Source organism: Drosophila montana, unplaced genomic scaffold (genome assembly GCF_035044405.1).
Source record: "Drosophila montana isolate Dmon_TW-CO22-7 unplaced genomic scaffold, ASM3504440v1 contig_3733_1, whole genome shotgun sequence".
Classification (NCBI taxonomy): domain Eukaryota; kingdom Metazoa; phylum Arthropoda; class Insecta; order Diptera; family Drosophilidae; genus Drosophila; species Drosophila montana.
This window is the reverse complement of record NW_026998620.1, coordinates 12,605,351-12,631,937: the sequence shown is the minus strand read 5'-3', so window position 1 is coordinate 12,631,937 and position 26,587 is coordinate 12,605,351. Positions and strand designations below refer to the sequence as shown.

The window sequence follows — 26,587 nt, the reverse complement described above, 5'->3', positions numbered from 1 at the left end:
CTGCCAAGTTTTTGCATAATGCGCTCGTGCTCAAGATAAATGAAGGAACTTGTTGAGCCTTAACTTTGAACGTAACCCATGAGGCAACAGCTGCCCCCATGCAAGAAGCCCTTGGCGCAGGCTCCACTCACTTTTGTCCCGTGTGCGTGACGCATTTGACTTTAATGGGCCTCCATTGTTGTTCAGCCTGTTGACGTTTTTATTATTATTATACCAGCTGTTGTTGTTGCTTTACCCAACGCGGTTAGGTCTGACCAGGGCGCGGGCCATGCGACTGGCTTGTTATTTACTCAGTTCAGCTCTAAGCAAAGTCACTCAAATGGATACTTTGCGGTCGACTTGTCTAGCAGCGTCCCAACCACGCTTCCTGCTCTTCCGCCGTCCCTCACGCCTCATCCTGAGCACTTCCTGTCCACGCACTACTTAGGTTGCCCGCCGGCTGTCTTTTGCCTTGTTTAGTTTTAGCGGCAGCGCAAACATTTAACGAAAATTGATTTCCACTTTCAAGGTACCGACAAACCACTCGGCACTCAAGAGGAGCGCAACTTTTAGACACAAAAGTTTTTGTTTTGTCCAAGTTTGGTAGCATACGCTTTCAGCATCTTTTGATTAGAGTAATTTTAAGATACAGTTCAAAACTTTTCAGGAGCTTTAATCGACGTGCGCTTAAGCTTATTGATTGCGTGAGTACAAGAAAGCCCATTTAAAGCTCAATACCTTTAAAATGAAAACGTGCCGTTTAAATCTAGACTGAGCCAGAAAGCTCAAAGTGCGACAGAAAATAAACGATAAAGTTGGAACCCGAGTACAGTAAAAATACATTAAAGCTCAAAATTTAACAAAAGCTCAAAGTCTATTAAGAAGCTACCGTTGTAAGTTAAGAGTTACATAAATAAAATAAAGCTCACTTAAAGCTCAAGTTCAACTATTATACAATTAAGCCAACATAAAGCTCAATGATTTACTGGCGAGCTGCTGAATTTCATAATATCCGTCTGTAAGCGGGATCCTAATTTAAGTTTGTAATAATTGTCGATGAATCTTTCAATAGTTCAATACTAATCCATTTTATGGCTGCTGCTCCTTAATCTTCATAGCTTCGGCTCAACTCCAATTTAAGCTGGTCTGCAACTCATCTTGTCCAGCTAGGCATTTCCTTAAGCGTCAGCTGGTCGTCAGTCACTTGCCATTTACTCCAGCCACTCCCAGTTAAGGAACGTTTCCTCTTATCAATCCTCTCGCTGCTCTTAAGCCGCTTAGCGCTCGTAAATTTATGTGAAACTGCCACACACACGCACACACATGCACACGCACGAAGAGTAATTCACATAAACAAACAACTTGAAGCTGGCAGAAAAATAGAAATAGAAATAAAATAATAGACCTGCAGAGTGGATGGGTCTGTCCAGTATTCAATGTCCAAATGAAAATGTCGCCCATTGCCTAGAACAGTTTATTATGCAAGTGTAGCCACGCCGAAGGCAGTGGCTCTTCAGCGCTTATTGTAAATAATACAGCATAATGCCAACCTGCCAAGAAGTGTGGCCGGGACCAACTTGGCCTGATTGCCGGGGGACACCGCACCACAGCGCAACGCACTGCGCGTACTCTTCAATTACGAATGCCAGCAGCAGCAGCCAAGACGATGACAACGTTGCGGATGACGGAGACTTGGCGAACGCCGCCTTTGGGTGTAGCGCTGTCTTCAATCTTCAGGGACTGGTTCTACAACTACTTAATTTTGTCGTGGCCACAGCACTGGGCACTGGGCACTGCGCAATGCGCACTCAGCTGCCACAGCGCGTTCTTTGCGCGCTTTTATGCTTTCTTGAGTTCTGTTTATTTCGCTTTTTTTTTTTGTATACCCTGTGACTATGGAATCTGTTTGAAAAGGACAGGATTTACTATGAGCGCTTTTGTAACAGGCTGGAAAAAACATCTTCGGCTCTGCAGAAAAGTTTGGTACTATTTTTGAAGTTTTGGCAGATCTACCCTTTTAATAGGTTAGGAATTTTCTGAATACTTATTTATTTAACTTATTTATTTTCATATTATTTTTGATAACTAGATATACCCATAATAAAACTTCAAAGATGTTTAAGTAAATACAGGGCATCTGCTAGTCGCATACACACTGTGTGCAACATTCCCACTCGTTCCGTTTGTCTCCTTTGTCTGCTATTGTCCATTGTCCGGCCCTCATAATTTGCGCTTTGTTTTATTGCACGAGTTGCATGCTGTTTAATTCGCGGGTCCACAGCTCCAGGCTTATTGTTCCATGCTACACATACAAACATAAGTAAGCAGATAGATGTATGTATGTATGTATGTATGGATGTACATAAGCATAAGTACCCGTAGTTCTTATATATTTTGAAATGTGAGTCACGTTTAAAGTTTGGCGTTCTGTGCCCAGCATTGGGACCTTAAATGGGTTTGGCTTAACTGCAGCGCATCTTCCTTGAAAGTCTCGGGGCCCCATTTATAGCGCTAATTGCGCGCATTTTGTTGCGCTTGTTATTTACAAATGCACACGATTTGCTGGCCAATAACAAGTTGGCTAAGTGCAGCTATCGGGCAAAATAAGTTGCCGAGTAACTAAGTCTGGCAACAGTTTTTCTCAGCTTTTAAGAGCCACTAGGGTTTTTGGGCAAAGGCCAATAGTCAATTGCAATATTATTGCCTTGTTTCGGCTTGGATTCTATTAAGCCTGTTTTTACTGAAATGTTAATAAATAATTAGTGGAAAAATGCACTTCGCGTGCATTGCAATACCCTTTAATAGTGGAAGGAAGACTTGATTTTTAAGGGAAGTTCAAATCGAACTTGATTTTAATAAAATTAAAAAATTCGTTGGGAACTTTAAGATTTGTTATTTATTTGAGTGTGATCGTAAGTTCGATTTAATCTGTATTATATTATTTAAGTAAGTTGTTTTATATTTTTATAATATTCTTTTTTATTGAACTCAAAAACTGTTCGCTTATTTAATTTATTAGATTTTTTGATATGTCTGCTGAAGAACTCTTACGACTTATTCTAGGGTAGCTCGTAGTCACGCATTTCTCATTTCTTGTTCTGTAATATTTTAAATGCCCATATTATGGAATATTTATGTGCTGCCTTGGATTATATGTGCATATTTGCGCTGATTGTGCCCTGCGGCGGATGTGTAAGCGTCGGTCTGACACACACACACACATATATCACACACTCGTACACACACACATATACATACACACAAGTACACGTAAATAGCAGAAGCTTCCGGTTATTTATATTGTACTAACAACAACAAACACAGCGAAACGCTTGTCGATTGGCGTCGTGTCAGGCGCGGAAAATGCCAAAATCAATGGAGATTAAAAGCAAACCAAAATATAAAAAAAAACTACAAGTAAAAGCATTTTTATTTTAATTTTTTTCAAAGTCTTTCACTTTAATGAAAGCTCAAAAATGCATTTGAATCTGTGAAAAGCGTTTTTTTGGATCAATTTATAAATGTTTATATCTTGTGCATTAAAAATGCATAAATATGGCCAGGCTATACGTATGTTGGTAAGTGCATTATGCTATGAATGTGAGTATGTGTGTGTGTGTGTGTGTGTGTGTGTGAGTGTGAATGCTCGTTACGCATTTATATAGACATAAACATTTATCATTAATGGGGCTGCTGCTTAACATATCGCCGCATGGACGCAGAGGCGATAAATAAAGATTAAAATCTCTGAAATGTGCACAAAAGTGGCTGGCACTTCATTTCAATTTATGTATTTATACTGTATTGGACCGCGTAAATTGGTGACACACACGCACTGACACTCACACATGCATACTGCAGGGCGTTGGGCATAAATCAAAAATGGTTGCATACTTTTTGGAGCCACGTTTCAATTGCAAATAATTTAAGCGGTCAACTTCGCAGCCAGTTTAAGTTGAAAGAGAAAATAACAACAGACCACAAGAAAAAAAATAATAAAATTTAAAATTGCGCTGGCAGTGACATTGTGTATACGCACTGTGGTGCGTATTGAAATTCACAGCGTGCGTTTGAGATTTCGTATTTTATTTTTGAAGCACGCTTTTGCCACGCTTTTCCGTCTTATTTTTTATAGCCATTAAATCAAAGTACAAATAAAAGAAAGTAAATAAAAAAAAAAATAAAAGAAGTTATAACCTTGGCGCAGAATGCCGGGCAGGCATTCGCTGTTGTTCGGGCTGGGGAAGTGTTATATGGCCTTTGGGTTCAAATGAAATGCTGTAATGTTGCCATAAAATCGCGAAAATTTCGTAAAATGCACTTTACGCGCAACGCTTGACACACGTACGACTACAGCAATTTTCCATGCAATGAATGAAAATGTATTAACGATCGCTGGGTAAAAGGAAAAACTATTGAGAAAATGTGTAAACTACAAATCGAAACAATAATTATCGCGTGCACGAGTGTTAAAGCAAAAACCAATAACAAAGTATACAATACATTTATACATTTTGCATATTTAAGAGCACATTTAACAGTTTGTTGCATAAACTGCATGCCGAAATTAAATACCAGCATGCTGAAATGCTGCTGCTTAATTATATAATACAGTTACCCGCCACTTCCTCAGCCGCACGCACATTCACATCGAGCAGGCGATGGCCTTTTAATTACATTTTAATAATTGTACCAAAAAATTGCAATAACGCCATAATGGCACACAAACATACTTACGTACTTACATGCATGCGCATACAGTATAAGCCAGCACAAAATTTGGCCTAATTGGTTGCCACAAAATGTTGGAAGCCAAGCGGCAGTTGCACGCTCCGCTGCCTGCTGCCTGCTGCTAGCGACACATTTGACAGCCAACAAAAAATTTATATTTTATATGTCATAGACATTCTGGTAAATACGCATATAGTTTTGAAAATAGTATAATAAAATGCCTTAAACACACACGCACACTCACATCATTTACATGTGCTAAACATTTCAGTTGCAGGATCAGGCTTTTGCTCCTGTTGCCACCAACAGTTGCATTAATTAGTTGCTCAACCCGCTGTTGGGCGGGTTACAGATAGAGGAGGGGCGGGAGGTGTGTTTTTGAGTGTGTGTGGGTGGTTGTGTGGCTCGCTGTTGCGTGTTGAAACTATTTCATATGCAAATGTAAATTTAATGAGTTGTTGAATCTGCTGTCCCAGTGCATGTGCGTTAATTCTGTGTGTGTGTGTGTGTGTGTGTGTCGCTGTGTGTCTTCGCATATTTAATGGCAAATATTTTGTTAATTTTTAATTTTAATTGCAGTCGCTTGTTTGTAATTTTTGCATAATTTCGGATGCATGGGCGTGGCACCACCCACAATCAGCAATTAAATTATGGTATTTATTGTACATTCAGATTATCTGGTTAATGTGGCATGGCAAAATTCATATATGTGTCAGTTGATTTTAATGTACCGAACGGCATTTAAATTCACATTTTATTGTGCATAAATAAATAATTGTAATTATTTATGCCATAAATGTGTATTAAATCAAATAAACTATGGCAAGTGGAGTTGAGTTGAGTTCACGTTGATTAATTCTATGCCAAAGTGAATGGCAAATGCAATTGTCCGGACAGCAAAACCCCAACCCGGTTTTCTCTTTTTTTTTTTGCCAGTGCCATCTAGCTGATGGAATTCAATTAAGTGGGCATCTTTCACAGAACAAAAGCCACATACACACACACTTACACAAACAAATAGTGGCCAGTTGTCCGAAAAGCTCTAAAATGTAACATTCAGTTCGTTGCAGTTTGTTGACTTTTGATACCCTGCACCAACAAAAAGCGGGTAAGAGTGTAGTGTATTACAGAAATAACATGTTGACTTCCCAAATATATAAACGTATATACATATGTATTAAGAAACTTGGCGATTTCTAAAATCAAAGCGACTGGCATTAATTATTTTGTATTACACGATTTCATATAATCGTGATTAAAGGAGCTTTACTTGTCAATTTTTGTTATGGAATTATATAAATAAATTATAAAAAGCAGTCATTACATTCACAAACGTAAAGGGAACTGAAATTTACATTAATTATATACTAGTTGACAACTTATGCATATTATTTTTAAATACAGAACAGGGTATCTATTATTCGTTCGCTGCAAGCTGATGCACTCTTTTTGCTGCTGGCCTTGTTCAAATTTAATTAAATTCTTCAGCTCTTTGAGCCGCAGGATCGCACTTGACGCATAATTTGTCTAGCACTTGAGTGTACTTTTTTGTTGTCTTTTTGTTGTTGTTTTTTTTTTTTTTTTTGCAGAAATGCCAGTTGCGAGTTGCTGTTGTGGCACAAACGCACACTGAGGCGCAAAAAAGTGTTGCATGCCGCAGGCGGTATGCGTGTATTTGATTTTGTGCGGAACTGTGTGTGTGGACCATGCCAAAGAATATAAATTGTTGGGCAAGTTTATCTCACTGTTGCAGCAAAGGGAAAGAATAATTTTTGTTTGCAACACTCACACATACAAACACTTACAAAATGGTTGGTCAGAGTAGTTTTTGTTTTGTATGCCACGCATATGACAAAAATATATACATGTGTCTGTATAAACAGATATACGTGTGTTTTTTAGTGTGTGTGCGCGCGTGACAGTGAGTGATAAAAGTTATGAGCTCTCTGGGGTATTCATTGCATAATTTACAGCTGATATTCACACTTCGCATATCCAATCCTTGCTGAATTAAAGTCTGGCATGCAGTTGCTTTGGAACAGTTAAGGATGATCAAATTCACTTTAGCTTTTCTCTCATAAAAACCCCCATTCGTTTATCAGGGATTATTTTTTAATTTCTGGCCCTATGGCTTAGTTTTGTACACTTTCTGTTTATCATATAATTTTTATTTAGCAGAATTTAAAATTTTTATTTGTACAGGAACAGCGCATGCATACATTTGTTGTATAACCACAGTTTATTTTCTATTGCAATTTCGCGTGTTTATTTATTTAGGTTTAATAAATAATAAAGTAAAGAAACACGAGCATGGTATGTAAATAAAACATAATCATTTGTGTTTCTACCTTGGCATTAATTAATTATAATATTTATATTTATTTTGACTTACCTTTTTTTGCTTTTGCTTTTGCAGTGGAAAATTACCCTTTTTTTCGTTTTGTTTGGCGTCTACAGAAGTTTGTTGTACATTTTTAATGTATATTTAAGTAATTTACTGCAAAGAGAAAGCAAAAAAAAAACAGCATGAAAAATATGCATAAATAACTTGGAGTCGCAGTAAAATGTTGCCCAAAGAGTATCTATGTAAAATAAATGAGAATCTCTAGAGAATATGTAGATGAACGACTTCTTATTACCATTTCAAATGAGCGAAAAATGTTGTTCACAGCGATTTTTTAGCGTTGCCACTTCTGAGCTAGGAGTGGCTGTGTGTGTGTGTGTGTGTGAGAGTGGGTGTGTGTGTTGGTTTTATTATAGCACTAATTATGTCATACATATGCAAAAGTGGCAAATAAGGCGTCGTCCTTGCCCCCTGCTCAAGTGTGTGTACATGACACGCTCGTGTAAGCCACTTAAAATTTAACGAATACCTAATGTCTATTCATAGGAGTCTGTGTGTGTGTGAGTGCGTTTAATTTAATTAAGCTCACTGCTACTTAGCTTTGCAGGGTGGTGCATCTGCAAAAAGCATTTGCAAGTCAAGTGCGTGTGCAACAGAAGGCTGCAACATGACCCAAGTAGGGATAAAAAAGCTGAGTAGTAATGAGTTGAGGTTGCCTCTTGGCATGAAGCATGGCAAAAACAGCAATAAAAAGGAAATCTACATGTGGAACACATACACATATATGATATATTGAGTGCAAAATTTAAGCTTTGCAAAGAACAATATTTCACCGCTACCTTGGTTTATAACTTCTGCAGCTGCACTTATATTCTATTCTATTCACTTTATTTTTAATAAGTTTTTCAATTGAATTTGTGTTGGTTTTCAAGTTTTGCCAGCTCAATCTGAATTTATATTCCTAAATTCTATTCCCAAGAAAAAATTTGTGAAATAATAAATACCAAACATCTAAATCAATGCAAGAAATCTCTCGAATAAATAATAAATTTATCATCTAGCTTCAGATGTAAAAAGGGGTCAAGCTTAGTACATTTTTCGGTTGAGTCTTGTTTGCAAATCCAATTTCGGCTGCTGCATCAATTTGAATATATATTTTTAGGGCTAGTCATAAATATGAAATCAGCAAAGTTTTTGTTTATTTTGTTATGTACATATAAATTGGAATGGTCAGCTTATATTGCATGCTTTCGTCTCCTGCTGATGTTATTTTCTTTATTAAGTAATGCAACTGTTTTTGTGCAAGAAAAACGTCTAATTGGAGGTGAGATGCAAATTTTGCAACTCCGAATTGTTTACGAATTGTAATTAGTTTTATTTTCTTTTCAACTGTGCGCATATAGAAGGGAAAGGGGAAAAATAGAAATGAATAAATAATTGATTGTTTAGTTACATGGACAGTGTATTTTGCCTTATATACGCATAATTGCAATTAGGACTTATTTGTACTTTATTTCTCTCATACAAATTAGGTATTAGAAATTATTTTCGATTTTAAAATGAAGCTTTCGGGCGCACATCGACGGCTTTCTCAAGCAGTGCCGCTTTAAGATGGCCAAGGCCAACTGGCTTCTAAGCCCCAACGACATACCAACCGGGTAGCAAGAGACCTCGGTAGGAGGTGTGTTGTCAGGAGGCTCAAGAGAAGATCTTTCAAGGACCACGAGAACCACGACAGAGGAGACGCCCCAGAGTCTCTCCACTACCTACGTGACGATGCAGCCTTATTCCAAAAAGCCGCTTTTGAGCCCGTTAGCCTCGATAAAGCCTGAGGACCCAACCAGGCTTGGCGAAACATCACCTAAGCCAACTGTGTTGTAATAAAAATGAATGCTATATTTGATCCAATACAATAAACATTTATAAAAATCAAATAAAAAAAATTAAGTTACAAAATACGTTTTCTTTTTATTTTCTATTATTTAAATAAATGTAAGAATTATGGAAGATTTAAACGCAAAGAATTAGAAATAAAAATGTGTTTTGATTTAAATTATTGAATATATATTTTATACACAATATATATACATTATATACAGAATATATATTCAAGGGAGCCAGATACTAATAACTAGCACGAAGTAGATATTAAATACGTAGTATATTAAGATTTATTACTACGCACATATCATTTATATTAACCTTATATCTTATCCCATCTTGTAGCACATAAATATAACGTACTAGCTCCTTTATCCATAGACCATCTCTTTGAGATGTCGTTGGCTTCAGCTCTTCGAAAATTCTTGCCTAGGGTTGATAAGTTACTTTAACCCAGACGCATTTGCAAACAATGTTGTTGCATTCATGTTAGCATTTAAGTATTTGCCACATCGTGTTGCATGTTTGTTCAAAATTAGATAGTTATAATGAAAAAAATGCATTTTGCATAAGCCTGCTGGCCATAGTACAAATGCCAGTATTCAAAGGCTTATTTATAGCAATTAATTAAGCCTGGCACATATATAACAGTTCACGTTCGGACAGACTGACAATAAGACACGTTATTATATATCACGTACATATATATGTATAGATACGTATATGTGTGCGTATGTGTGTACACTCGTTTGGCCTGTAAGCCGCAGTCCATTGCTACAGCTGCCTTTGTTGCCACAGCATGTTGCAGTTGCAGCTCAAATTCACCGAAGCATGCAGCAATACCGCCCATTTCGCCCCCCCAATCGTCTGGCTGTCTGCATGTCTTTCGCTCTGTCTGTTCTGTCAGCTCCCTTCGCATGCATTTTCATATTGAAAATCACTCAAGTGGCAGACCGACAACAACAGCCGCGTGCTTTGTGTGGCAATTTTGGTTCTTTAGCGCGAAACAAAAAAATAATAATAATAAAAAAAAAAAAGAGAATCCAGAGGAGAAAAACAAAAGCAGCTTCATGTTAATTTTAATATACGACGCACAGTGGTGCCGCATAATGAGCGCCGTTTAGCTGCATGCCTCAATGGATGTTAATAAAAGTCGGCACACATTATTTCTAAAGCACAACTGATGCCCTTACACCAAACACGAGTCGCTAAGAGTGTAAGGAAACATAAGCTTTATTTAAAGAGTATATCTATTTCGGTGCTATCTATGCATATTTTATTTGAATGTATTTTTTGTTTAATAATAAAATGTGCAAATGTGTTGCTGGGCGCAGTCAACAGATGTATAGACTGCCTACACTACGCTCCCCAGACAACCCTACACACCACACACACACACACACACACACACACTACACACACTCACACACATCAAATTCTTAACCATTTTTGTGCATGAGTGTGTGCGTGTGAATGAATGTATTGTATACCCGCACGCGCCCGGTATTTGTACATAATTTCATTGCAGCCGTAGGTATTTTTTTGTCTCCCTATTTATGCACAAAACAAGCGCGCACCATCACCGCCCCCGCCACCCCTCGCTCCTGCCCCAACCGTCGCTTTCAGGCACTTTGCTTTGTTTTTAGTTTAGTTGCTAATTTATTTGCTTCTATGCATTTGGGTTTCTGTCGGCATTCATGCAGCTTGTGGACTGCTTTTGTGCGCCTTTTGTGTGGCATTTTAGCATTGCCGGCTTCCCCATATTTCGTCGAGTAGGGGGGGGTATATGCTAGGAGGGGGGTACCATGTTTAAGCGCATCTGCCGGATGCATGCAACCAGCCCCTCCGCACAAACACACACTCACACAACACACACACAACCCATATTAGCTTCTTTCTCTAGCTTTTTATGCGCTACTTCTATTTACTTCTGCTTGAATATTTATAAACTGCAAAAAAAATTCTTGTAATTACATACGTGCTGTATTTTTCCATAGCTGCATCTGTATCTGTATCTACATGTGTATCTGTATCTGTATCTGTATCTGTGCATCTGTTTTGGGGGCAAATGTATCTTATGGTGTGCGTGTTAGCTGCATGTGCATTATTTGCGCTTGGTTGCCTCTTGGCTTATGCATTGCTAACAATGCTAATGAAAGAATAAGTACATAACACAATTGGCTTTGTTAAGGCTTTGGGCCACACTTTGGCTACCAACTTTAAGCGTTTCTTTCTATTGCAGTGGGTGTTCTACTGTAGTCGTTGTTGTTGTTGTTCTTGTTGCGCTTGTTACTATTGGGGCTTCGATTTCCCATTATGAAAACTAGTTTCCCTCTTCTTCTTTGCTCAGCAACGGTTTTGCATTTCTTTTCTAATCAACTTGGCAACCGCAGCGGGCGCATTGAACCGGGAAAGCAGCTTTATGCATTCTTTTGCCCTTGTTGTTGTTGTTAGCCACAGTTGTGGAGCGTGTTAATTACCTTTTGTGCGGCATTGGGCCGCCACCGCAAAGTCAGCAAGTTAGTCGCACGCATATGGAGCCCTCTCGAAGTGGCAAAGTTTTTGCCATCGCACAGGCATTTCTGCAGCTCGCATATAAATCATTTTTCATTAGCTCACGCATGAGCTGAGCTCAGCTCGCACATAAAGAATTTCGCGCTGAATTTTTGGGACAGCTCTGCTTAAGTTAAGGCCGAAATTCTTTTTCGGCCAGTTGTTTATGTTTGTTCCCCTTATGCTTTGCATGTTCAACTTTAATTGAAATATATGACTGGCCTCAAAAAGCAAGAAAAAATATGTAAAAAAGCCAAAAATGCCCTGGATATAAGCACGCAAAAGCAAGAATCGCGTTTTTACAATGCATGCACCTATATATCAAGTAGCTGGCATTTCTACAGGTACATAAACTGTTCACTTGACCTTTGTTTATGTACTTAAACAATTCAGGTAAAATTCTGCGCATCGAACCTTGAAAGATTGTACTTCTTTTTTAACCTATTTCCGAAAGAAGTAAACGCTGGACACAAAATACGAGAATGGCACAAAAAATATATATACTTTTTTGTTTACTCTCTTTTCCGCTCCTTCTCCGCATTTTGCGCTGCTCTTTGTAATCAAGAAAGTTTGCGCATAAATACAGGCCTGACCGATTCAATGGGATGCAAAAAGAGGGTAAATGTGGCAGCAAAAGTTAGCCAACAGTAAAATACTCTTTCCGTAAAATTTTATCTTTAGGGTTAAGTAATGTATTCACGATATTTGCTGTTAAATAAGCATAAAATCTGATGATCTATGGTTAGCCGACCAAAAGATAAAAAGTTAATATTTACGTTGTTACAAATTCTTCTTTCTGATAGTCTACTATCTCATATTTTAAACTTAGTTTCATTATCATTATCATTATCAATCTATAAATATCAATAACCTCCATATATACCCTAAGCTATACTCTTCTTCGAAATCTAACTTCGATAGGATAGATATTTAAGGGGAAAAGGAAAATTTAAATATTTTTTTTGTGATTAAATATTGGTTTTTTTAATCCATTTTGTTTCTTTAGAACGCTGTTGCTTTTTAAATTTAATTCATTAACATCGTATATGATCTATATCCACTCTATACACCCACTTAAAAGTTTTGGGTGCCGGTATGGTAAAACTTGCGAACGCCGCGTACTCATTATGTACAAAAAAAGCAATAACAAGGCGCAGGGCAACTGGCGCGGAAATTTGCAAGGGCTTTAAATTAACAGCAATTGTTGGAAGCGGGGCTGAGTGGGGTAGCTGTTGCGTCGCAGTTCTGTTTGGGGGATGGGGGAAAGTGGGTGTGGGGCTAGGGGGCCAGGACAACTCTCGCGCATTGTCAGCTGTCATCGTGTGGACTTCATTTTATGTGCCGACAATTTCTCATTATAAAAATTACGTCGCCAGCATCGGCCAGCGTAGCCAGGCAAGCAGGCCGTCAGGCTGGCATGCTGGCAGGACAACAAACAAGGACTTCAATACGGATGCGTTGGGTGGATCCAGTCGTTCTCCTTGAGGTGGGGCCGGGCAAGTTTGCAGACAACGGCATGACAAACAATTCTGCATAAATGTCAACTGTCATGCTTGCGAAATTTGTTTTCTTTGCTCCTACCCACCCCCCGAAAAAAACCCAAACAATTTATTGTCAGTTGCAGCTGGGAAAACTGTAAAAAAAAACTCAAATTAATATAAACTTTAAATGGAAAAGTTTTCAAGTAGTTTCGGCTAGAGCCAAGCTCATTAGCGCCCTCTGGCGGCGGCGGCGGCTGACGTTGTTGTCACTTGTCCGACAGCAGGGCGACATTCTGTCTGGCATATTTGCAGCGGCCACATAAATCACAGTCGCATGTCATTAACTTGCGATAAAGCTGTCATAAACAATGCAACACATAAATTGAGTGGGTGGCAGGTGGCGGGTGGTGGGTGGCAGTGGGTGGGGCAGGATGTGGGTGTAGGCCAAAACAATGACAACAAACAATGACAAATATGCAAATCAGTTGAATGCACAACTGAAATTTGCAATGAAAACTCGCGAGCTGCTCCTTTCCTCATTTATTTCTTATTGTCCCGTTAAAGTGTGCGTGCTTGCGTGTGTGTGGGTGTATCTGTGAGAGAGGAATGCGCAACTTTCAGCTTTGCATTATGCAAACTAAAGCATACTTTTGAACTGTTGCGAATGGAATTTCGAATATGAATTTCCATTTAGCAATTGGTGTCGAGAATACGTTCAGAGCTATCGACTATATAATATATTTTACTTAGCAAAAATAATACTCTTAAGTAACATATTTTCCAGAAGAAAGGATTGATGCAATTGTGAAACATTTATTTTTAGACAGATCTATTCAGAAGCAGTTATATGGATATCAATTTAATAGCAAGATCGAACTATTACCTTGTGTTCCAATGTGATAAAATGCTTATTCAATATCAATTGATTTCCCTAAAGAAGCTATATAAAATATCCGATGCTTGAAAGATATTGCATAGAATGTAAATTACGGCTCCTGAACTTTGAGCTTGTTGAAGAAACAAAAAATAATTTATTACAACAACAACTCAAGTCTCTATCGATAGTTCTTTTGAAACCTTCATTCTAAAGTGTTTAGAATCGGCTAAGGTACGACACATGTCCATATGGCACGTAATAAAAACATATGCAAGGTCTAATTAAGGCTTTGAGTCAAGCTTGTATAGAAACAGACGGAGACAGTCTGTCTAATAAGACCATATTGACTGAGCGGAGATATCGCCTTCTATAGCTGTTTCCCAAAAAAATAAATGATTATAATAATATATGACGTATTCCGGTAGAAATGTGATATATAGAAAACGTCTAGACGGAAATGTTTATGTTGGCTTAAACTTTTCCGAAACTGTGCTTTTTATATTGCTCTTTAAAGCTGAGCAAAATTTGTTCGTGCCTTTAATGACTTCATTTGAAATGCGGGCACCCAAAAATGAAAACTAATATGTAAAACTAAGAGCCCAAGGAGCCATAAAACTAAAAATGTGTGGAACATAGCACTTAACAAATTACAACGCTGTAAAAATTACAAACTGAAAACTATTTTGGCCAACAGCAAATGCAATTTGGCAAAGACTGAAAAGAGAAAGAGAGTTGCGCTTAGGTCTGTTCGGAGCACATGCAAGCGCCGTCCGTTAGTTGGAAAGCCAAGTCCAAGTCCCAAGAATGACGTGACGCAGCGACGGGCTTCAATTACCGAGGAGTCAAGTTGGTGGCATTACGAGTATATATAATGTGGTTCCATTGTTTGTGGTTTGTACTTGACTGCATTGACATGTAAATGACCTTTAATTGATGGGGGCTCCTGCATTGATTGAGTGCTGGCCAAGTCGTGGGGTAAGAACTTGATTTGCATTTTGCTGCATATTGACACGCCCCCATTCTACTCCACAACCCTCTCTCCGCTCGGCTGGCTGTTTAAATATTTACGTGCATGTCGGTAGCTTCTGCTGCACGCTGACTGAGGTGGATGAGGCGAAAAAGCGCAGCCCGGCAAAATGAAAATTTATCGCGAAACACATACTAAAAAATCCATATCCGTAGCTTCAATCTTTGCTGAAAATACGTGTGTGTGCCAGTTAATGGCTTTTTCATGTGTGCCTGTGTAAGAGCGGGTGTATCGCATTTGTGATGTCTCTGTGTGTTTGTGTGTGTGTGTGTGGTTGCGCTGTCGCTTCTGCACTTCCGCCCTGCTCCGGAAGTTTGCATGTTTCTGTATCATAGCCAAGAATCTAAAGCGCGCTAAAACGAGCGCTTTAAAAAGGCACAACAAAAAAAAAACAGACCCCGGCCATATCGAAAGGTTGCGCATTATTGTTGTTTGTTTATGATCTAGAATGGGTCGTTGCGGAGCAGCAGGGTCGGTTGAATGGGAGCGGGAATGGGAGCGACAATGAGACTGGGCTTGGTTTTGGCCACCTAACGGCTGGCCTGTTTAGCAGCCGCTCGCTCCGTTTGGCTCAAAGTCGATAACATGTCATTTGAGCGTCGCTAATGTCTTCATTTATTTTTAGTATACTGCCGCGCCTCGTGCTGGAAGCCCGCCACTTGCCCCGCTAACCGCAACTATGTGTAGTTGGCCTAAATGACCCGCTAGCTGTTGACCCAGCGGAGCTGACCATAATTGGACACGAGTTTGTGTGTTGTTTACACATGCAGCTGATGGCCGCATTTAACATGTCAGTTAGCTGCGAGCTGCGCGCTTTGGCCAATTCGATTTGAGGTTAATGTGCGGCTGGAAGCTGAAATATCTCGCGTTTTCATATGCTCTATGCTGCTCCATGACTCTATAAAGTTATGTGTTTGCTTTCTGCTTAACATTCAGGGCACGCACTTGGCGCATAAACTAAACGATCAACTTCATCAATGTGGCCAACATACACCCACATACACACAAATTTGTTAGCCAAAGTGTCGATTAGGCCTAGACTGAAATGGCTGGCTGTACGTGAAGACCAGGCCAGAATTATGGAGTGCATAGTTCGTGGCAAACAACAAAACTTTTGCCAAAACTCTGTACTAACAATTGTCACGCACACACTCAAGAGTCTCACATACAGCTGCTGGCTTACAGGGGCTTCATTTGGCCACCAAAAACCCATCCAGCTGGCAATGCGCTGCAAATGAGCAAATCGACGCACACGCAATATTCACATTCCCATCCACACACACACACACACACACACACACACACACACAGACACCCCCACACCCACGCTCACACACATACAGCCAAATACGCATCCATAGTTATAGCACAGCTTGGCCTTTGAGCGTTTTAATGGCACAAAAGACCAGAGTCCTCGACTTGGCTAATTTCTCAATCAACATACGAAACGTTGCGACCACCAAAAAATTTCTAATTGGGCCTATGCACGTGCGAGTGTGTGTGTGTGTGTGAGCGAAAGAGCTAGTTGTTAAGCAGTTCGCAAGTTGCCCAATCGAGCACTACGAACTATGCACAGCAAAGTTATGTAACTTTGCCAAGTTTGCACGTCAAGTTCCATTTAAACGAAACTTTAAAACTTTCCACTTCAACAGCTTCGTCAAAACTAAACCGATTTCCATGCCTTGCGTCATTTTGCTCAAGATTTGAGCATCTGAACGTTACACAATCATAATAAGAATTGATATTTATTTCCGCTTCAGTTAGTTATTTTAAATAAATATAAATATATAAATTTTTCCAAATTGGAATATTAAAGTTTCATGACGAAAATTCAAAAAGTTTTGTTGTATAAAGTTATCAAATTCATATAAAATATTTGACCAAAAATTCAAGCTGTAATAACTTTGTCAGAACTAAACTGATTTTCGTGATTGATGACATTTTCGCCCTGCCTTGACGCCTACTTTGATTTAATATTTAAAATGTATGGATTTAATAATTAAGTAGCACAAATTCCTCCTCCTCCTTGAAACTTCGTTTTAGCAGCAATAACTTTATTCTTTTGTGTCAAAATTGGATTTTTAATAAAAAATTACTAAAATATAAGAAAAATGCCTGAAAACATTGTCTTCAAGCTTTCTTTCAAGATTGAACTACATTTACAATCTTAACCTATTTGTGCGAGTTTTGGACTATTTTTTTATTTTCTCTACATATGTTGGAATGTTTACCTTGTATAAACAATGATAGGTATTTAGGAAATATTTACAATATTTTTAGTTGAGTTTGCGCTGCAATTTGTCGCATATGAAAAAAGAACTATAAAAAGTAACTCGGTTGGCATGCAAATAAAGGGTTGGATACAAGCGAAACCTTACCTCATTTGGCGCACACACGAACACACACACACATGACCCCCTTTGAGGGGAGCAAAGCTCAAAGTTGAACGGTGCCCCGCAAATGCCACAAAAGATGCGCAGCGCAGTTTGGTGCTGCAAGTGTTGGGCACTTAACTCCCAGCGAGGCGTCACCTAAGCTCTGCTTCACACACACATGCGCATATATGTGTTTATAATGTAAGCTCCATAGTACTACTGACAGTTCAAAAGGGCAACAAAGTACTAAAAATAGTGGAAATTACCGCAGGATATTCAAATTTCCACATAAAGAAGGTGCTTGGTGAGTGGTTGTGGCAACTCCTGCTGTGGCATATGTACTCATATATATATTCGATAGGGGGACTGGGTTGAGGGGAGTGGGTGGGATGAGTTCGGGTGTGCCAGGCACATGGCATGCAAGTGTGGAAAGTTGCGCCATAATAAACCTCAACTCAAATGCGAAATGCAAGCAGAAATGGCAAAAGAAAAGAATGCAAGAAAGAAAATAGTGAGCAAAGCGCTTGGAAAAACACTTTGTATCGGGGCTGCCTGCCAGTTGGCAGTTATTTGGCCAGGATCAGGCTAGAAGTAAGGAGCAGTTGCCAGTTGCCAGTTGCCAGTTGGTAGTTGGTAGTTGGCCTTTGGCATTGCGGGTGAGTTAGCGAGTGGGCGAGCGATAAGAATCGAATCCTTTTTGCATTGCATGTTAACACATGCAAATTGAAATGTCTAAATCATGCACATACTAACGCACACACTCGCACACTCATGCATTCACACAGCTACAGTGGCTGGCATAACTCAAATGGCTATTTAATTGCTCGCCTGCAGGCGTTCGAACTATGCCAAGGCAAAAAGAGAAAGAGAGAAAGAGAGCGAGTTTAGGAGAGCGGAAAGTGATTTGAGTCTAATGTGCTTTGACATAAAATGCACATAGCTAAGTGCCAGCCACAAACACACAACTCGCACACACACAGCCACATACAAAAAGTATTTGAAATCTTTGAGGCATCATTTTGTGGCTTCTGCGGCCGCCTTTATGCTCAACTTTCTACCTGCACCCCCCTCCTTGGAACACTGTTAAATGCCGCGCAAATTAAATGAAATACTTGCGGCGTAAACTATACCCGCCTTCAGCTGACCTATCTGTGGCTGGCGCCCGCTCCGCAGTCTACGCCTTCGCGTTTACCACTGCCTCTCTCCCACTTCTGGCATATAATTAATTATTGTCGCAACATCATTTATCAGGCTATGCAAGGACATACACAGTTGCGCTCAGCCCCAGTCGCATGTTTATTTATATGACTGTCTCTCACTCACTCACATTGCTGTTACTGTTGTTGTTGTTGTTGTTAATACTGTTAAAAGTGTCGCTGTGCAAGTGTCTGTGGCAGATTATGGTCACACTGCGCGGGTAAAGCTCGAGCAAACACTTAAGCGAGCAGCAGGAGCAGCGCCGAGTTAACCAACTGACTGATGACTGTCATGTGCGTGTCCTGGCACTGTCATGCATTCGTTCTGCCGTTCATCTCCCGCCCCCTTCGAGCCTCCTGAGCGTGTGTTTATGGCAATGAAAAATGATTTTTTTAATAAACAACGCTAACAGAGGAAGTTTGTGTTTGTGTGTGAATGTGCTTTAACCAACTTCGCACAACTGTCAAATTGGAACTTCTTTTTGTGTCCAATTCATTTAATTTGAATTAAAGCGTGGCTTAGAGGTTTCAGACTTAAATAAACTAAATACACTGATAATTAAATGCTAACTTCTTTGACAGTGAAATCAGAGCCAAATCTGAAAAAGTCTTAAATAAAAAACTTTGCTTATTTTCTTAAGCGCTTGTCAAAGTTCGTGTTGGTTAATATGCTGTTGTATTTGACAATAAGTTGAATTGCATTAACTTTTTGTCAACGGAATGTCACGACGATCTGCGTTATATGTCAATACAATGTGATATTTCTTGCGCATATCGTACAGAAATTTGTAAACAACAACATGCATGGACACTTTGCTAATACTTAAAGCTAAATGCGTTTTAATTTAAACATAAATACAATTGAAACGATTTTTAGTATTTATGTGTTAAAAATTTATACAATTAAGTCGCGTAAAACAAATATTCTAGTCAAATGGCATATTAAGCTACATTTAATTTCGATGGCGTTTTTCAGTGGTAAGTATCTGTTGTTGCATTAAAGATAATACACATTATGAAGTTAATTAAAATTATAAAAAATGGCAAGTTACGCAACAATTTATATGAAAATAAATTGTTTAAATGTGTTTTTTTTTCTTTTCGCAATTAATTGAAAGAATTCACTTAAAAACCCCAGAACGAGAGCAGAAGCATTCATATTAAAAATTAATAAAATAAAAATACAAGTACTTTCATCTCTTTTGTGCGGAACTTTAATGATATAATAATGTTGTCTGCCTCCTGCTGCCGCCTGGCATGTTGATAAAATGTTGTTAATGCTGATAATGTTAATGATAATAGCCTGGCGTGGCTATAGCTGCCGCTATAGTCTGTGGCATAAAGTATTTAATTGTTGTTTCATGAAACTTTGCTTAAATGCACACAGCGGAGTTGCCACATGCGACATGATGAACATTTATCAGCAATTAATTGCCCAGAAATTATTATAAAAAAAAAAAAATAAGGTGAGTGGCCGTGCATTAAATATAATGAATATTCGAGCTCGAGCTTTATGTGGCATTGATATATTCATGTATTTCATGCATGCAGCACGGGGCGTGGGGCGTGTCCTGGTCATAACCTTAATTGTTTGGCTATGTCAACGTGTTGGACCGGTGGGAATGGGTGGCAATTGACCGACATGAGGCGTTGCTGTTAGACACACACTACATCAGAGTGGGATCGGGTTGGCTGATAGCAATGGCAGCGGCAAAAATCAATTTCACTGTTGACCAAAGCCTAGCATAAATATTTCATAAAAAAGAGCCAATAGCACACACACACACACACATACACACACACACACACACAGAGAAAGAGAGGGAATGAAAGACAAACAGTGTGCAGGTCCTTTCCGGCATACTCATAACTGGCTAGCCACAGCCAGCACACAGCGTGGGGTAGGGGCAGAGGGAGGGCACTGCTGCCAAGTCTCGGTTGTCTCTGCATTTATTATTAAAAAAGAAGCAAAATGAAAAAAGAGGAGGAGCTGGGCGGAGCAATTGAAAATCAGCGCAAAGTCAAACGAAATGAAAATCCATAAAATCAGATTTCAAAATCGACAAACAGATAACGGAGCAATGCAGCGATTCCAGGACACTTGACGCTGCCGGGCGTGCAGGATAAACGTCTGTCAAGTGTGCGCACTTCACTCTCACCGATTGCGTCCTGTTGCCATCGCTTCCTTTTCGCAATTCATTTATATTTTTGCATTGCATTTCAAGTTGTTTATCGATAAAAATGCAGAGAAGCCTTTGGCCAGAGCTCGACCCCCTGCCAAACGGTTGGAAAGGACGCACGTCCCATAAATTTAACAATTTATGCATGCGATTGTGTTGGTGGGTCTGAGTACGTCTGACTGTGTGTGTGTGTGGGTGTGTTGGCGGTTGTCCTTCTGCGCACTCGGGCCATTTGTATTGGAAGGCGTATAAGCGTAATAATAATAACAATAATAATGGCTTAATGATTGTGTTTGTCATAAGCCCATTCGGCTACAGAAAAGGCTCAGGCTAGGGTTTTATGAACTGCCGTAGGTTAGGTCTGGGCGGTTCCAAGGATTTGCCAGCAGTCCTTTTTCAGGGAATTATATAGCACTAGGTTATTATAAAATGTAGATGTAATATAAAATTTATGTCTGGCATATAACACAGATAGAATAATAAAAAAAAATGCTAGGCGAAATTAAAAAAAAAACAACTGATTAAAGCTTGTTGGCAAAAATTTAAAGCATCGGGTGAGTTTAATTGTTTACTCTTAATGCAATTAAAACAAATTCAAATAATTTACAAGCAGCTTTTTATTTTACAAGTAGTATAAGCGAATGAAGTATAGTAGGGTTTGTTGTGGTGTCTTAAGCTTTAAGTGAGTTTTACTGTTTCCATTCAGTAACATAATGTGCCTCAAAGCACTTTTTCTAGTTGAAGTTACTAACAGTAATCCGAGCTTTTGTCATAAACGAGAGCTTGCAGCTTCATGTGAGCTTTAATGTGTTCGCTCCTAGGATAACTTGCTTGCCAAGAACTTTAATAGGGGTATCAATTAGTTGAGAAGTTTCAGCTTCAAGCCAAGTTAAGACTTCAAGCAATAAGTGAGCTTTAATATACATGCCCAACGGCATAATGAACCTACAAAGCTTTGGCTTTAATGGAGCTTCAATTAATTCAATAATTAATAAAGTAAATATCGAAAGGAAAGCTGTGATCTGCTTTTAAGATCTTTTTTCTTATTTTACCCAATGATTTACTCAAGCTCTTGTTACATTTTCATAAGTATGTGCATGTGTTTCCATATTTGTGTATACCACGATACTTTGCTTATTTTGGACATTGTGAATTGCTTTGCTGGTTGTGTGTTGTGTTTATTTGCGTGCGGAAATGAACACATGAAGGCATACAAATGCCAAGCATAAAAACGCAATTACGCCCACTTCCGTGTCCCGGGCAGAGGACTGAAGAGGCTGAAGGCCACATACACAAATCTTTCATATTGAAGTTGGCACATAAGTTTGGTTTTTATAGCCGCACTGATTTCTATTTTAATACTAATATATGTATGTGCATGTGTATGGGTGCGCGTGTGTGTTCAATGAGAGAAAAAATATACACAAGTATATGTACTTATGTATATACTTGGAAATAAAATGTCATAATACACATAACTGATACATATATAATAAACCGCTTGAGGGCGCACAGCAGGAGCTGTAAACAATGCTATATCAAATGTTGACTTGCCCACACGCTCAGAGCAGAAGCAGCAGCAGTTGCTCTAGGCGGCTCCTCAGCTTTGCCTGACAATCAAAACAGAGCGCGAGCGAGACAGAGAGGAAGAGAGAGAGACAGAGAGAGAGAGAGAGAGAGAGAGAGAGAGAGAGAGAGTGGAGAAAATGTGATAGGCTATAAGGCTGGCTCGTATAAGCATGCTAAGAGCAGCGATGGCGGCGGTAATGTTCGTGATGAGCTGCTCAATGACACGTGCAGCCTATGCGGCGTATGTGTGATATAATTTGTTATCGCCTGCTGATGACGTTCTTCTCTGGAGCTTGAGCCTGCGACCAATATAATAATTTCAGGCTGTCGTCTCTTTAATATTTTCACGCCTAATGAAAAGTAGATCCCCGTCTGAAGCGCCACGTTGAGTGCTGTGGCAGGCATTCACATCATTTGTCACAACAGTGTGCGTATGTGCCAAACACACACACATACACACACTCACACACATGGGATTATCTTTACTTTTTTTTTCCTCCCACTCCCTTTGAGATTTTTTATGCTTACGCCTGTAGCTGTTGGCAATTTGTTGTGCGCTGATAGCAGATAAGCATTTGATGAGGTTTATTATTAAATTAGAGATTTCTCCTTATGCGCATAGCAACCAGACTCAAGGACTGAAAGCCCAAAAGACTGAGGCCAGAGTTAGCTTTAAGCTGCTTATGGAACACAATTCGCTTTACCCACCCCCTCGAGTAGTATTTCACAATCAGTGCAGAAAGCCGCTTATATGAATTACTGTTGAAATAAAACTTTCAAATTAAAAGAAACTTTTATAGTGCGCATATAGAGCAAAATTTATACATATATTATGCAAATGCAATTCCAAATTATTAATTATTTCGCATCAAGTTTTAATCCCGCCATAATAAAAGCTTGGAGTACTTAAAGTATTATAAAAACAAATTCATGAGTATAGAATATAGAATATGGTCAAAATAGAAGTGCAGCACATGCGAAATTAATATAGAATTCATAAAATACGCACTGGAAATGAGGTTTTTTTGGCATGGATTCAAAGGGGTTTTTCTGGCAAATATTTATTATTCATATATTTGCATATTTTGTGTTAATAAAACTCAAAAGCGCAGCATGAAAAATCTAATTTTGTCATATTATATGAAATGAGCAATACTTTTGATGCAATTAAAAAATGGAAAACGCAAATCAGAAAATAAAACTAAATAAACAACAAATTTTGGAATTTAGAAGTTTGTAATTTATATAACTAATATTTATTTTAAGTATTATTTCAGGAAGTTTGTCAATTGCAAAGCCAAAAGTTAATTTTGTTTGTGACAATTTAAATTTTATTTGCAATGCAAAAGTGAAATGTGGAATTCAATTAGGGCCTTAAGATGTATAAAACGCCCATCTTAATGCTGTATTTGTTTCACACACACACACACACACACACACACACAGTCAGAAGAAGGCAACTTTACATATATTGTGTGTGATGTAATAAGTCTGTTTTAATAATTCAAAATATAAATTGCCACAGGCATACATACATTTGAGATATTTTAACCGCAAGCAATTTAAATATTAAATGAGTATGGGCAAGGCGCATACATACACACACACACACACACACACACACTTACACACAGATACGCAGCAGCAGAGCTGTTGCCAGATGCATGCGTACAGTTATACATTTGTGTGTCGAGTTACTCATGGCCAAAATCCATGGCGGCTCGCTGCAAAATCCCAACTCACAATCTCATCCACTCCCCAGTCACTTTCTCTTGTTATTCTGTTTCTCTAGCAACCACAGTTCCCTGTTCTCACTCTCTCCCTCTCTGTATGTCTGGCTTTCCATTGCCTTCTGTGTGTGCGCACGTCAAGTCAAATAAATTTAATAACGCATACACATACGGCATAAAAGCAACAGACGCACAGTCTCGCACACACACGTGCTGACTGACGTGCTGGCATATGAAGTTACGCATACGCCAAGTGGGACCAAAACAGTTGCCAAGTCGAGCGCTGCTGTTTGCCTCGCTGCCTGCCTCATTGTTTGGGAGGCGAGTGGAATGGGCAGGGGCCATGCCCCAAGACGCGTCAGCGACCGCAGCCCCGTTGCCAGCTTCTGATAACAATGCAAATTTGAACGCGGCGTATGCGCAATATTTGTGTGTTGTGCGTGGTGTGCGAGTTTGCGAGTGTGTGTGCGTTTTTGTTGTGCTTCCTTTGCAATTGCGTTTGCTTTAACTTTGCATACTTTTGGGCGCTCGCAACCATCGCGCTGTTTACAGTTTTAAGCACTTTACCAAATTGGTCATAAATATATACACACAGTCGCACACACACACACACACACACCTCTACCATTTGTATTGTGTGTATTTTGTAAGCGGCTGCCCTTCATCGATTTTATAGCCGGCCTTTTGCCAATTTTACGTTTACCGTTTTAACGAGCCGCTCACATGCTGCGGCCATAAAATGCCTCGCTGATAGCCGCACAACCATAAACTTAACACACACAGACACACACCCGCACACCACTTTTAAAAACACACACACACATGCAGCCCATTTACACATCATTTGACTTGCGAGCTGTTTTAAATTTATCAATTGCGCCATTAACCTCTGATAAGTGCACAGTTCTGTCAGCTGGCAATTCTTGCTATCATCGATTGGACATCTCCGTTGACACTAAATGCACTGCAAGACACTAAATACACAACGAAAGCGGCTCGAAAAGTTTATTGAAGTGTATATGTTTGCACCCTGACGTTGACTTACTGAATGAGCTTCAAAGATTCTGTGAATCTTGGCTTTAAATCAGATGTCAGCTCGGGCGAACCCTTGTTGCGAATGTCATCTATCAATCTTTGACTGCTGTCAGAGGAAAAAAAATACTTTTTTTTTAAATTGTGCTTGCATGTTGAATGAATCTTGCATGATTTTATTTTTCTTTACCTTCAAGTTGAAAATAAGCTTAAAGAACGCTTGATTTTAAAGCTCAGCCAACTTTAAAAGCTTGTTTCCTGCAAATATGATCATATGCTAAAATATATGTGTAGCTGGACTCTATTGTCAAGCTCTGCTTCTTGAAAATTGAGCCCCAAAAGCACATGAAAGCTTATAAAGCGGAAGCTTCTGTAGCGCTTAAAACTCGATCCTTTTAATCGGTTCAAAAACTTCGATTTCAACCATGCTAAATTTTAATTGTGTTTAATAAAAGATTTTTACATGCTTGTGAAGCTTTAAAAGGGCAATAGATTTGGTTTGTTCAAAGCCAGTGTAGTTAGTAACAATTTTAACAAGCTTAAAACTCCTCCTTAGTTCAATTTGTTTAAAATGAACGCGCTTTCATATTTTACAATTTAAAATTCTGAAGCGGAGCTAAGCTTAGATGTAGCTAGATGGAAAAGAGATTAGCTAACTATTACAATATGGAAAACTTAATCCGATATTTAATAAAGCTCACTCTGCTGAAATCTCACTGAAATCTCTTTACTCTCTTAACTCGAACATAGAAAATTCGTACGGAACTGCAAAAGTGGCTTTAGAAAAACCACTTAAAGCAAGTGTCATTATGCCGCAATCAGCTAGCGACGGTAATGCAATAGCTGGCAACAGAAAAACAGCCAAAATACTGCCAGAATTCTCAGTCAGATGGTATTTTCATCCCATGTGCGCATCATTAATTTTAGTCAAGTTTCAAAAGAGAGGCGTGCATTGTGTTACATCGAGAACAGGCTGGAACGTGGCTAGCTCTATCAGTTGCCACAGCGGCAAGTAGCCCGCCCATGCCCAGGCTGTTGTCAATCGATCAAACCCATCAATTTCTCGCACATAGTACAACAAGTCAAAGTCAATTTCATGTAATCAGCCGCAGTGCATTTGACAACTGGCTGGAACTGGCGTGGCTAGGCGAGAGGAGGCATCTTAATCATGCCTCATGGCGTGCATTATATGCAGCTCGATTTCACAGGCACGCGGGTGCGAGGGGTAAGGTGCATATGGTGGGGCGGGCAGTTTTGGTTAGTTATGCATGCGCATATGCGCCTATGTTATCATGAATATGCGAATGCGAAAACATTGCAAGAGCCCCAAATCAAATTGTGGCAACATTGGCTAGCACCGTTCGGCTTGCTGTTTGCAGTTGCCACGTCGCGTTGCAACGTTTGTTTTTAGCCAATTGTCTAAGCAATTTGGTGCCCAGCAACAACAATAACAATTGTGGGAAAGGTTACAGCAAAAGTCATGAGAAACTTGGCAAAATGTAGCAAAAACCTCCAGTTGTTGTTGTTGTTGTGATGCTTTCACAGCCCACGACAGCAACAGCAACAGCAACAACAACGACAAACTTATTTGACAGTGTCGCGCGCTTTGAAAATGAGTTCAGATCCTTTCAC

The 26,587-nt window shown here is 39.2% G+C and overlaps 1 protein-coding gene across 2 annotated transcripts in view; it reads right to left on the bottom strand.

Moving 5' to 3' along the window:
• Tl (Toll) overlaps positions 1 to 26,587 on the bottom strand; it is a 53,306-nt gene that overhangs the window by 11,875 nt on the left and 14,844 nt on the right. For both annotated transcript variants that reach the window (XM_064693241.1, XM_064693243.1), the window contains exon 2: positions 7,103 to 7,207. The gene's annotated coding sequence lies outside the window, so the exon portion shown is untranslated. The remainder of the gene's footprint in view (positions 1 to 7,102; positions 7,208 to 26,587) is intronic.